The sequence below is a fragment of the Entelurus aequoreus genome, linkage group LG15, assembly GCF_033978785.1.
Source record: "Entelurus aequoreus isolate RoL-2023_Sb linkage group LG15, RoL_Eaeq_v1.1, whole genome shotgun sequence".
NCBI classification, from domain to species: Eukaryota; Metazoa; Chordata; class Actinopteri; order Syngnathiformes; family Syngnathidae; genus Entelurus; species Entelurus aequoreus.
Window position 1 is genome coordinate 54,578,274 of NC_084745.1, and position 13,714 is coordinate 54,591,987.

At 36.8% G+C, this 13,714-nt stretch overlaps 1 protein-coding gene across 1 annotated transcript in view; it reads right to left on the bottom strand.

The window, feature by feature from the left end:
* LOC133630266 (integrin beta-1-like) overlaps positions 1-13,714 on the bottom strand; it is a 134,453-nt gene that overhangs the window by 46,664 nt on the left and 74,075 nt on the right. The window lies entirely within an intron of this gene.

Below are 13,714 nucleotides of genomic sequence, written 5' to 3' on the forward strand. Positions count from 1 at the left end.
AAAGCTATCGCCGGTTTTTTGTGTTGAGCATAAGATAGGATGGACTATTATTTATCCCACAATGGGGAAATATTGTGCAGATTTGTACATATAGTGAGGCAATTAAAACATAGAATTCACTAACCATGACAGATACATTAAAGCAGGGGTCACCAACCTTTTTGAAAGCAAGAGCTACTTCTTGGGTAGTGATTAATGCGAAGGGCTACCAGTTTGATACACACTTAAATAAATTGCCAGAAATAGCCAATTTGCTCAATTTACCTTTAACTCTATGTTATTATTAATAATTAATGATATTTACACTTAATTGAATGGTTTAAAAGAGGAGAAAACACCAAAAAAATGACAATTACATTTTGAAACATAGTTTATCTTCAATTTCGACTCTTTAAAATTCAAAATTCAACCGAAAAAAAGAAGAGAAAAACTAGCTAATTAAAATTAAAAAAAATAATTTATGGAACATCATTAGTAATTTTTCCTGATTAAGATTAATTTTAAAATTTTGATGACATGTTTTAAATAAGTTGAAATCCAATCTACACTTTGTTAGAATATATAACAAATTGGACCAAGCTATATTTCTAACATAGACAAATCATTATTTCTTCTAGATTTTCCAGAACAAAAATTTTTCAAAGAAATTCAAAAGACTTTGAAATAAGATTTAAATTTGATTCTACAGATTTTCTAGATTTGCCAGAATATTTTTTTTTGAATTTTAATCATAATAAGTTTGAAGAAATATTTCACAAATATTCTTCGTCGAAAAAACAGAAGCTAAAATGAAGAATTAAAGTAAAATGTATTTATTATTCTTTACAATAAAAAATAAATTTACTTGAACATTGGTTTAAATTGTCAAGAAAGAAGAGGAAGGAATTTAAAAGGTAAAAAGGTATATGTGTTTAAAAATCCTAAAATCATTTTTAAGGTTGTATTTTTTCTCTAAAATTGTCTTTCTGAAAGTTATAAGAAGCAAAGTAAAAAAAATTATGAATTTATTTAAACAAGTGAAGACCAAGTCTTTAAAATATTTTCTTGGATTTTCAAATTCTATTTGAGTTTTGTCTCTCTTAGAATTAAAAATGTCGAGCAAAGCCAGACCAGCTTGCTAGTAAATAAATAACATTTTAAAAAAAAAGAGGCAGCTCACTGGTAAGTGCTGCTATTTGAGCTATTTTTAGAACAGGCCAGCGGGCGACTCATCTGGTCCTTACGGGCTACCTGGTGCCCGCGGGCACCACGTTGGTGACCCCTGCATTATAGCATAACACAAGCCCAAGTGTGAGACTGATAGTGGGAATGACTATAATGCAAAGTGGGGCTGGGCAATATGGCTGAAAACTGTATCAAGATATAGGTTTTTTATAGTGGTCGATATAGATAATTATTGACATATTTTATGACCTATATTAAATTTTTATTTCATTTTGATTATACTGCCCTCAGCTTTCAAGGCAGAAAGGATATGTCAACATAATGGAAAACACTTAACCAACCAATATAAATTCACAATATACAAATAACATATTCAAAATAAAGGTTAAAAAATAAGTAATATGTAAGAAATGCTTAATAAAGTGTAACAAAATAGTGCAAAGTGTGAAAATGTAAACATGAGAAGAACACATTTGTGCAAGTTTACTGCCGGGAAGATACAGCTGTGTAACATGTTTTTGGTCTGTTATTCTTATTCACATAATGGGAATAAATGTACAGTACAGGCCAAAAGTTTAAACACACCTTCTCATTCAATGTGTTTTCTTTATTTTCATGACTATTGTACATTGCAGATTGTCACATCAAAACTATGAATGAACACATGTAGAGTTATGTACTCAACAAAAAAAAAAGGTGAAATAACTGAAAACATGTTTTATATTCCAGTGTTTCCCACACATTCATTTGTTTGTGGCGGCCCGCCACGAAAGAATTAAGGCCGCAACAAATAGATTTTTTATTTATTTTTTAAAATTTATTTAAATTTACTTATTTTTTTGTCCTGTCCAGCTTCTCAGGCAAATCATATAGTTGATGTAGATGCCCATTTGGCTGTTCAGATTTACTTTACAAAAGAGAAGTGTAGGATCAAGATTTTTGGAGCTCTTTGTTCAGTGGATCAGATGTTTGATGAAGCTCTGTGTCTATCTACCACCACTACTGTTTTCTGTTTATTTGTTACGGACTGTGGCAGGACACCTCTGCCTCTGTTTCACTTTATGTTGCTGGTAAATAATATGCTTGTAGTAGTAGGCTAAAGTAAAATTATTTAGTATGCACTAATTAAAGGGGCAGAGCTTTAAGAGACATTTTAGCTTTTATATTTTTATAAGATATATTTTTTGTAAGAACCACAATTAATAAATATATTTCAGTGAATAATTATAATTATAATAATTGTTCAAATCTGTATATAAAGTGTTGTAAGTATATTGTAAAATGGATGGATGGATGGACGTTTAAAACAAAACTGTTATTATTAATTAGTAAGTATACATATTTTGAGCCTTTTTAGAGAAAATCATATCGTTGTAGTAAATTATGCAAATTACTCGATGATGTCATGGTGACCACGCCCATAGCCACGCCCCCACCACCACAGGTATCTTGGCAGTTTATGGGAAACACTGTATTCTATCCGTCCATCCATTTCCTACCGCTTGTCCCCTTCTGGGTCACGGGGGGTGCTGGAGCCTATCCCAGCTGCATTCGGGCGGAAGGCGGGGTGCACCCTGGACAAGTGGCCACCTCATCGCAGGGCCAACACAGATAGACAGACAACATTCACACACTAGGGACCAATGTTCCCTCTAATTGTTCATGTGTGTGAGCAAACACAAAAACTCCCTGAGCACATTTAAGCAGCAGCACACCTGTCTCAAACCAATCTTTTATAATAACACTCAAATGAGAGGAGTCATTTTCATGAGATTATTTTGTAATATTAGTGATTTGGCCCACTTGTAATGAAAATAAAAGAAATATTGTTTTTCATAAGCTATGGATTAGTATTGTACAATATGTCTGGGTGGGGGTCCTGCTTTGGAAATCCTTTGTACCCCTTTCAGAGATCACATATAGTTGCCCTTAAACATCCTCATGTTGCACAATGAAATGTAAGCATAGGATGAAGTGTGCATTCCTGTAACTTTCTCTAGTAACAGCATTCTATGATTAATATCAATAAATTAACATTAATAGTAAATGACAGTAGAATAAGCACACGTATGACTGAGGAGTCATAGTGTAACTTTGTGTGGTGTTTGACTTGTCCGACTTTTTGTGTGGCCATAAACGCACCAGTGGTTTAGTGGTATGCGTGTTGGTGACAGATGACAAGTTGGTTTTGGCCTGCTTTGTACGGCAGAAAATGACTAGTTTTTCGAGATAGAAGTTTTTTACTCTTGTTTTTGGTGTGGTTATGGCCGAATATAAACAGTTTTGCTCAATAAAGTGATCGATATCACTTTATATCGATGCTTCGAGGCTTCCTGGCCTCGAAGCATCTCGATAGACGTTACAAAAATTGAGCGGTGTTGACGAACACCGTTAGGGACACTTGTTGTCACTGTCACTCAGAGTTGCTTTGCAAAATTACACAGAATAAATGTGTTTATTTTGTTTAGAATTCAGATGGGATTTGATTTGGTGCGCGGCATATATTTGCTGTGCGCAGAGGACGCTTGAGCAGTGCGCAATTGCACCTTAGAGGGAACGTTGCTAGGGACCATTTAGTGTTGCCAATCAACCTATCCCCAGGTGCGTGTTTTTTGGAGGTGGGAGGGGCCTATCCCCAGGTGCATGTTTTTGGAGGTGGGAGGGGCCTATCCCCAGGTGCAATGTAGGCGGTGTACATTTGCAAATACTGTGCAAAGAGCTACGTCAAAAAAAATGCCACAAAGATGCAGCAGCATATAGACAAGTGCCCAATAATATATCATTATTGGAATTCCCCATTCATTCCCAAATATTCCCATTAATTACCATATATTCCCATTAATTACCATATATTCCCATTAATTCCCATATATTCCCATTAATTCCCATATATTCCCATTAATTACCATATATTCCCATTAATTACCATATATTCCCATTAATTCCCATGAATTACCATATATTCCCATTCATTCCCATATATTCCCATCCATTCCCATTCATTCCGATATAGTCCCATTAATTCCCATGTATTCCCATTCATTCCCATATATTCCCATTAATTACCATATATTCCCATTAATTCCCATTAATTACCATATATTCCCATTCATTCCCATATATTCCCATTAATTCCCATATATTCCCATTAATTCCCATATATTCCCATTAATTACCATATATTCCCATTCATTCCCATATATTCCCATTAATTCCCATTCATTCCCATTAATTACCATATATTCCCATTCATTCCCATATATTCCCATTAATTCCCATATATTCCCATTAATTCCCATATATTCCCATGAATTACCATATATTCCCATTCATTCCCATATATTCCCATTAATTCCCATTAATTCCCATATAGTCCCATTAATTCCCATATATTCCCATTAATTCCCATATATTCCCATTAATTACCATATATTCCCATTAATTCCCATATATTCCCATTAATTCCCATATATTCCCATTCATTCCCATATATTCCCATTCATTCCCATATATTCCCATTAATTACCATATATTCCCATTCATTCCCATTAATTCCCATATATTCCCATTAATTACCATATATCCCCATATATTCCCATTAATTCCCATATATTCCCATTAATTCCCATATATTCCCATATATTCCCATTCATTCCCATTAATTCCCATATATTCCCATTGATTCCCATATATTCCCATATATTCCCATTCATTCCCATATATTCCCATTAATTACCATAGATTCCCATTCATTCCCATATATTCCCATTAATTACCATATATTCCCATTAGGGATGTCCGATAATGGCTTTTTGCCGATATCCGATATTCCGATATTGTCCAACTCTTTAATTACCGATACCGATATCAACCGATACCGATATCAACCGATATATGCAGTCGTGGAATTAACACATTATTATGCCTAATTTGGACAACCAGGTATGGTGAAGATAAGGTACTTTTTTTTAAAATTAGTAAAATAAGATAAATAAATTAAAAACATTTTCTTGAATAAAAAAGAAAGTACAACAATATAAAATCAGTTACATAGAAATTAGTAATGAATGAAAATTTGTAAAATTAACTGTTAAAGGTTAGTATTATTAGTGGAGCAGCAGCAGCACGCACAATCATGTGTGCTTACGGACTGTATCCCTTGCAGACTGTATTGATATATATTGATATATAATGTAGGAAGCAGAATATTAATAACAGAAAGAAACAACCCTTTTGTGTGAATGAGTGTAAATGGGGGGAGGGAGGTTTTTTGGGTTGGTGCACTAATTGTAAGTGTATCTTGTGTTTTTTATGTTGATTTAATATATAAAAAACAAAACAAAAAAAAAAACGATACCGATAATAAAAAAACCGATACGATAATTTCCGATATTACATTTTAACGCATATATCGGCCGATAATATCGGCAGGTCGATATTATCGGACATCTCTAATTCCCATTAATTACCATATATTCCCATTCATTCACATATATTCCCATATATTCCCATATATTCCCATTAATTCCCATATATTCCCATTAATTCCCATATATTCCCATTAATTACCATATATTCCCATTCATTCACATTAATCCCCATTCATTCCCATATATTCCCATTAATTCCCATATATTCCCATTAATTACCATATATTCCCATTCATTCCCATTAATTCCCATATATTCCCATTAATTCCCATATATTCCCATTCATTCCCATATATTCCCATTCATTCCCATATATTCCCATTCATTCCCATTAATTTCCATGGACGGTGTCCAACTTTGAATAATCAAAAAATTGTCAATATTTCCAAACTTCCCAAGCTCAAGTTTCCAGAAATTTACCGGAAACTTTCCACCCCTTTGCAACTCTAGTCCCGGCCAAAGTCCGCCTCAGTGGTACCGAGCTTGCCTTCACACACGACCCAAGCACTTTTGCCAAACTTACAAGTCTGCAGGCTGGAAAGGGTGTGTAACTTTAAGCGCAGAGAAAATGACTAAGTGCACATGCTGTAGGATCAGCCACCACTTCATCCAAATCAAATCCACACGTGGAATGTATCAACAACACCCCGCAGATTGGTAAATGACAAACTCCTGAAAGTCATTGCTGAGGAGTCCAGCAAATGCAATATTCATGACAGGAGTCTCAAATTAGAGCTAAATGTGAGACGTTATTCCGAGCGCTTGAGGCGAGTGGCAGTTCCTGCTATTCATAGAGGTTCCATTAAAAGACTGCATTCTCTTACAGTGTGGTAAAGGAAGCTCTGACGTCCAGTGAGTGAGTGAGTGAGTGTGGTGTTAAGTGATGCATTCCTGGACTGTGCGTTTATATAGTCACAGACACCAAGACCGCAGCACAGATTAGATTCCTGATGCTGCACGGTGATGTCTGTGTGTGTATACCACATGAGGTACAGTGGTGGTCAAAAGTGTACATACACGTGTAAAGAACATCATGTCATGGCTGTCTGGAGTTTACAATCATTTCTACAACTCTTAATTTTGTTGTGATGTAGTGATTGGAGCACATACTTGTTGCTCACAAAAAACATTCATGAAGTTTGCTTCTTTTATGAATTTATTATGTGTCTACTGAAAATGTGAGGGTCAAAAGTATACATACAGCAATGTTAATATTTGCTTACATGTCCCTTGGCAAGTTGACCTGCAATAAGGCGCTTTTGGTAGCCATCCACAAGCTTCTGACTGACCACTTGACCACTAAATTGGTGCAGTTCAGCTACATTTCTGACATGGACTTGTTTCTTCAGCATTGTCCACACGTTTAAGTCAGGACTTTGGGAAGGCCATTCTAAAACCTTCATTCTAGCCTGATTTAGCCATTCCTTTACCACTTTTGAGGTGTGTTTGGGGTCATTGTCCTGTTGGAACACCCAACTGCGCCCAAGACCCAACCTCCGGGCTGATGATTTTAGCTTGTCCTGAACAATTTGGAAGGTAATCCTCCTTTTTCATTGTCCCATTTAAAGCAGCAGTTCCATTGGCAGCAAAACAGGTCCAGGGCATAATACTACCACCACCATGCTTGACGGTAGACATGGTGTTCCTGGGATTAAAGGCCTCACCTTTTCTCCTCCAAACATATTGCTGGGTATTGTGGCCAAACAGCTCCATTTTTGTTTCTTCGGACCACAGAACTTTCCTCCAGAAGGTCTTATCTTTGTCCATGTGATGTCAGATGAAACAAAAATGGAGCTGTTTGGCCACAATACCCAGCAATATGTTTGGAGGACAAAAGGTGAGGCCTTCAATCCCAGGAACACCACTCCTACCGTCAAGCATGGTGGTGGTAGTATTATGCTCTGGGCCTGTTTTGCTGCCAATGGAACTGCTGCTTTAAATGGGACAATGAAAAAGGAGGATTAGCTCCAAATTCTTCAGGACAAGATAAAATCATCAGCCCAGAGTGTCATGATCCGTGGTCCGGATCATGTTTTTGTTATGTTCAGTTAGTTTTGGACTCTTTTAGTTCCTGTTTGACACCTGAGTTTGTTTTAGTTACCATGGCTACTTATGATTTTCACCTGCCCCTGGTGTTCGGGACGTGCACCTGCTTCTAATCAGAGGACTATTTAAGCCTGCCTTTGCCAGTCAGTCGTCCTGGCGTCATTATTGGTGTCATGCCACAGTTTGGTGTTTGTTCTATGCCATAGTTAATGCTAGTTGTTTCATGCCACAGTTTCGTGTTTGTTTCATGCCACAGTTTCGTGTTTGTTCTATGCCATAGTTAATGCTAGTTGTTTCATGCCACAGTTTCGTGTTTGTTCTATGCCATAGTTAATGCTAGTTGTTTCATGCCACAGTTTCGTGTTTGTTCTATGCCATAGTTAATGCTAGTTGTTTCATGCCACAGTTTAGTGTTTGTTTCATGCCACAGTTTCGTGTTTGTTTCATGCCACAGTTTCGTGTTTATTCTATGCCATAGTTAATGCTAGTTGTTTCATGCCACAGTTTCGTGTTTGTTTCATGCCACAGTTTCGTGTTTGTTCTATGTCATAGTTAATGCTAGTTGTTTCATGCCACAGTTTCGTGTTTGTTTCATGCCACAGTTTCGTGTTTGTTCTATGCCATAGTTAATGCTAGTTGTTTCATGCCACAGTTTCGTGTTTGTTTCATGCCACAGTTTCGTGTTTGTTCTATGCCATAGTTAATGCTAGTTGTTTCATGCCACAGTTTCGTGTTTGTTTCATGCCACAGTTTCGTGTTTGTTCTATGCCATAGTTAATGCTAGTTGTTTCATGCCACAGTTTCGTGTTTGTTTCATGCCACAGTTTCGTGTTTGTTTCATGCCACAGTTTCGTGTTTGTTCTATGCCATAGTTAATGCTAGTTGTTTCATGCCACAGTTTCGTGTTTGTTTCATGCCACAGTTCCGTGTTTGTTCTATGCCATAGTTAATGCTAGTTGTTTCATGCCACAGTTTCGTGTTTGTTTCATGCCACAGTTTCGTGTTTGTTCTATGCCATAGTTAATGTTAGTTGTTTCATGCCACAGTTTCGTGTTTGTTTCATGCCACAGTTTCGTGTTTGTTCTATGCCATAGTTAATGCTAGTTGTTTCATGCCACAGTTTCGTGTTTGTTTCATGCCACAGTTTCGTGTTTGTTCTATGCCATAGTTAATGCTAGTTGTTTCATGCCACGGTTTCGTGTTTGTTTCATGCCACAGTTTCGTGTTTGTTCTATGCCATAGTTAATGCTAGTTGTTTCATGCCACGGTTTCGTGTTTGTTTCATGCCACAGTTTCGTGTTTGTTCTATGCCATAGTTAATGCTGGTTGTTTCATGCCACAGTTTCGTGTTTGTTTCATGCCACAGTTTCGTGTTTGTTCTATGCCATAGGTAATGCTAGTTGTTTCATGCCACAGTTTCATGTTTGTTTCATGCCACAGTTTCGTGTTTGTTTCATGCCACAGTTTCGTGTTTGTTCTATGCCATAGTTAATGCTAGTTGTTTCATGCCACAGTTTCGTGTTTGTTTCATGCCACAGTTTCGTGTTTGTTCTATGCCGTAGTTAATGCTAGTTGTTTCATGCCACAGTTTAGTGTTTGTTTCATGCCACAGTTTCGTGTTTGTTTCATGCCACAGTTTCGTGTTTGTTCTATGCCATAGTTAATGCTAGTTGTTTCATGCCACAGTTTCGTGTTTGTTTCATGCCACAGTTTCGTGTTTGTTCTATGCCATAGTTAATGCTAGTTGTTTCATGCCACAGTTTCGTGTTTGTTGTATGCCATGGTTAATGCTAGTTGTTTCATGCCACAGTTTCGGGTTTGTTCTATGCCATAGTTAATGCTAGTTGTTTCATGCCACAGTTTGGTGTTTGTTTCATGCCACAGTTTCGTGTTTGTTCTATGCCATAGTTAATGCTAGTTGTTTCATGCCACAGTTTCGTGTTTGTTTCATGCCACAGTTCCGTGTTTGTTCTATGCCATAGTTAATGCTAGTTGTTTCATGCCACAGTTTCGTGTTTGTTTCATGCCACAGTTTCGTGTTTGTTCTATGCCATAGTTAATGCTAGTTGTTTCATGCCACAGTTCCGTGTGTGTTTCATGCCACAGTTTCGTGTTTGTTCTATGCCATAGTTAATGCTAGTTGTTTCATGCCACAGTTTCGTGTTTGTTTCATGCCACAGTTTCGTGTTTGTTTCATGCCACAGTTTCGTGTTTGTTCTATGCCATAGTTAATGCTAGTTGTTTCATGCCACAGTTTCGTGTTTGTTTCATGCCACAGTTTCGTGTTTGTTCTATGCCATAGTTAATGCTAGTTGTTTCATGCCACAGTTTCGTGTTTGTTTCATGCCACAGTTTCGTGTTTGTTCTATGCCATAGTTAATGCTAGTTGTTTCATGCCACAGTTTCGTGTTTGTTTCATGCCACAGTTTCGTGTTTGTTCAATGCCATAGTTAATGCTAGTTGTTTCATGCCACAGTTTCGTGTTTGTTTCATGCCACAGTTTCGTGTTTGTTCTATGCCATAGTTAATGCTAGTTGTTTCATGCCACAGTTTCGTGTTTGTTTCATGCCACAGTTTCGTGTTTGTTCTATGCCATAGTTAATGCTAGTTGTTTCATGCCACAGTTTCGTGTTTGTTTCATGCCACAGTTTCGTGTTTGTTCTATGCCATAGTTAATGCTAGTTGTTTCATGCCACGGTTTCGTGTTTGTTTCATGCCACAGTTTCGTGTTTGTTCTATGCCATAGTTAATGCTAGTTGTTTCATGCCACAGTTTAGTGTTTGTTTCATGCCACAGCTTCGTGAGGTTCATGTCTATAGTTTCATGTCCTAAGTTTTTGCCTTAGCTTCCGCGTGCGATAGGCACGCTTGCCTTCGGGTTGTTTTCTGTTTTGTACCTCGTTGATTGTTTTATTCAAATTAAATCATGTTCCTACCTGCAAGTCCTGTCCGGAGTCGTCCGTTTGCCTTCCTGGGAGAACGACCCCGCATTAAGCGAAAACCATGTCTTGACACGGAGGTTGGGTCTTGGGCGCCGTTGGGTGTTCCAACGGGACAAGGACCCCAAACACACCTCAAAAGTGGCTAAATCAGGCTAGAATGAAGGTTTTAGAATGGCCTTCCCAAAGTCCTGACTTAAAGGTGTGGACAATGCTGAAGAAACAAGTCCATGTCAGAAATGTAGCTGAACTGCACCAATTTTGTGGTGAAAAATTCAGTCAGAAGCTTGTGGATGGCTACCAAAAGTGCCTTATTGCAGGTCAACTTGCCAAGGGACATGTAAGCAAATATTAACATTGCTGTATGTATACTTTTGACCCTCACATTTTCAGTAAACCCATAATAAATTCATAAAAGAAGCAAACTTCATGACATGATGTTCTTTACAAGTGTATGTACACTTTTGACCACCACTGTATATGGAGAAGCTGCTGATGGTAGCTCTAAAGAGATACCGTAGAAGTGAAAATAATATTGTAAATTATTATTATATTACTTACTAAAACGACTATAAGTACTACTACTGTTTTGATACCATATTCGTTATCGAGAGGTTTGTCCAGAATGGATGAATGGAATTTCAATTCATTGTAATTGAGTCCATGATAGTCTATAATCATGCATTTCAAGTGTAAAAAAAACATCAACAAAGAGGTCTTTCATTAGCAGGAAACATGTAATAAAACAGGCCTCAATAACACCACGTGTTATTAAAAAGTCGGGACCAAAATGAGTGTAAGCACAACCTTCTGAGCCCACATTGGATCTTGTGGAACACGCTGCAGCTGCACAGAAGAGTTCTGAAGAAAAACCAATAACTTAGCAGAGAGAAGAGCAAGCCAAGAAACGGCAAACAGCAGCAAAGTCGGCCTGCCCTCCAATCCTCCCCTAAAGCCCAGATGTTGTAAAAAAAATATCATTTATCAGCATTTCAAAGTATTTGTGCTGACAAGAAGAGTACAACAAACTAACTCACTACATTCTGGACCAGAGTTCTGCAACAATTTTGCATTTTTCCTGTTCATGAATGTGGAACAAGAGAAATAAGACAAACACGGAGCACTGATCTAAAGAGGAAACAGGAACCAAGTCGTATGTAGGGTTGTACGGTGTCCCGGTACTAGTGTAGTACCGTGATACTAACGAATCATATTCGGTACTATACCGCCTCTAAAAAGTACCGCCTCCTTTTTTTTAACCGGGCATGACGGCGTGTCGTGACAATGCTGGTTTTACCAGCGGAGGAGCATGTTCGGCAGTGCACACACACAGAGTACTTACAAGCAGACACAGTGTGTAGACAGAAAAGGGAGAACGGACGCATTTTGGTGTAAAAAGTCAAGATAAAGGTGAAGTTATAACACTGAAACACCCTCAGGAAGAGCTGCTTTAAAATATGGCTAACATCCATCCGCAGTCGGCAGTGTTTTAGCTACTTCTAAATCACCAATCCTGGCCTCCATGGCGACAAGTAAAGTTTCTTACAAGTACCATTATCACTGGAGGACGAGGAATATCTAAACATGCTTCACTACACACCGTAGGAGGATACAATAACTCACCGGCGTCACAATGTAAACAAACGCCATGGGCGGATCTACACCTGACATCCACTGTAATGATACCAAGTACAGGAGCGTATTTAGTCGATACTACTATGATTACATCAATATTTTTTAGCGCCACAAAATCTTTCATTTAAAAAAATGTTTTTAAATGGGAGGGAAGAGAAGTGAATCTGAGGCTGAGTTGACTTGAAACTATAATAAAAGTACAGTAAAATAATATATATTACAGTATTATGTATCATACAATAAAGAAATAAATACAACTAATCATTTGCAGTATTTCCCATAAACTGCCAAGATACCTGTGGCGGTGGGGGCGTGGCTATGGGCGTGGTCACCATGACATCATCGAGTAATTTGCATAATTTACTACAATGATATGATTTTCTCTAAAAAGGCTCAAAAAATGTATACTTACTAATTAATAATAACAGTTTTGTTTTAAACGTCCATCCATCCATCCATTTTACAATATAATTACAACACTTTATGTACATATTTATATACAGATTTGAACAATAAGTTATTCACTGAAATATATTTATTAATTGTGGTTTTTACAAAAAATATATCTTATAAAATATAAAAGCTAAAATGTCTCTTAAAGCTCTGCCCCTTTAATTAGTGCATACTAAATAATTTAACTTTAGCCTACTACTACAAGCATATTATTTACCAGCAACATAAAGTGAAACAGAGGCAGAGGTGTCCTGCCACAGTCAGTAACAAATAAACAGAAAACAGTAGTGGTCAAATACAAATAAGGCAGCAAGAGAAGTATCCTACACTTCTCTTTTGTAAAGTAAATCTGAACATCAACTATATGATTTGCCTGAGAAGCTGGAGAGGACCAAAAAAAAATAAATAAATAAATAAATAAATAATTTTTTAATTTTTTTATTTGTGGCGGACGTAATTCTTTCGTGGCGGGCCGCCACAAATAAATGAATGTGTGGGAAACACTGATTTGAGTAGTAGTAATAATCCTAAAAATAAGAGCCACAGTAGTAGTACAAATAAATGAGCAGAGTAATTCAGATTATTGCTATTGTTGGTTTTATAGCAGTAATATTAAAAAATATAAATTATAAAAAGATAATTTTTATTAAATTAAACAATTCCTGCATATGTACAGTTCACAGATATGCAAAGAAACCGAAACATTATTACAATTAGAGATGTCCGATAATATCGGACTGCCGATATTATCGGCCGATAAATGCTTTAAAATGTAATATCGGAAATTATCGGTATCGTTTTTTTTATTATTGGTATCAGTATTTATTTTTTTTATTATTAAATCAACATAAAAAACACAAGATACACTTACAATTAGTGCACCAACCCAAAAAACCTCCCTCCCCCATTTACACTCATTCACACAAAAGGGTTGTTTCTTTCTGTTATTAATATTCTGCTTCCTACATTATATATCAATATATATCAATACAGTCTGCAAGGGATACAGTCCGTAAGCACACATGCTGCTCCACTAATAGTATTAACC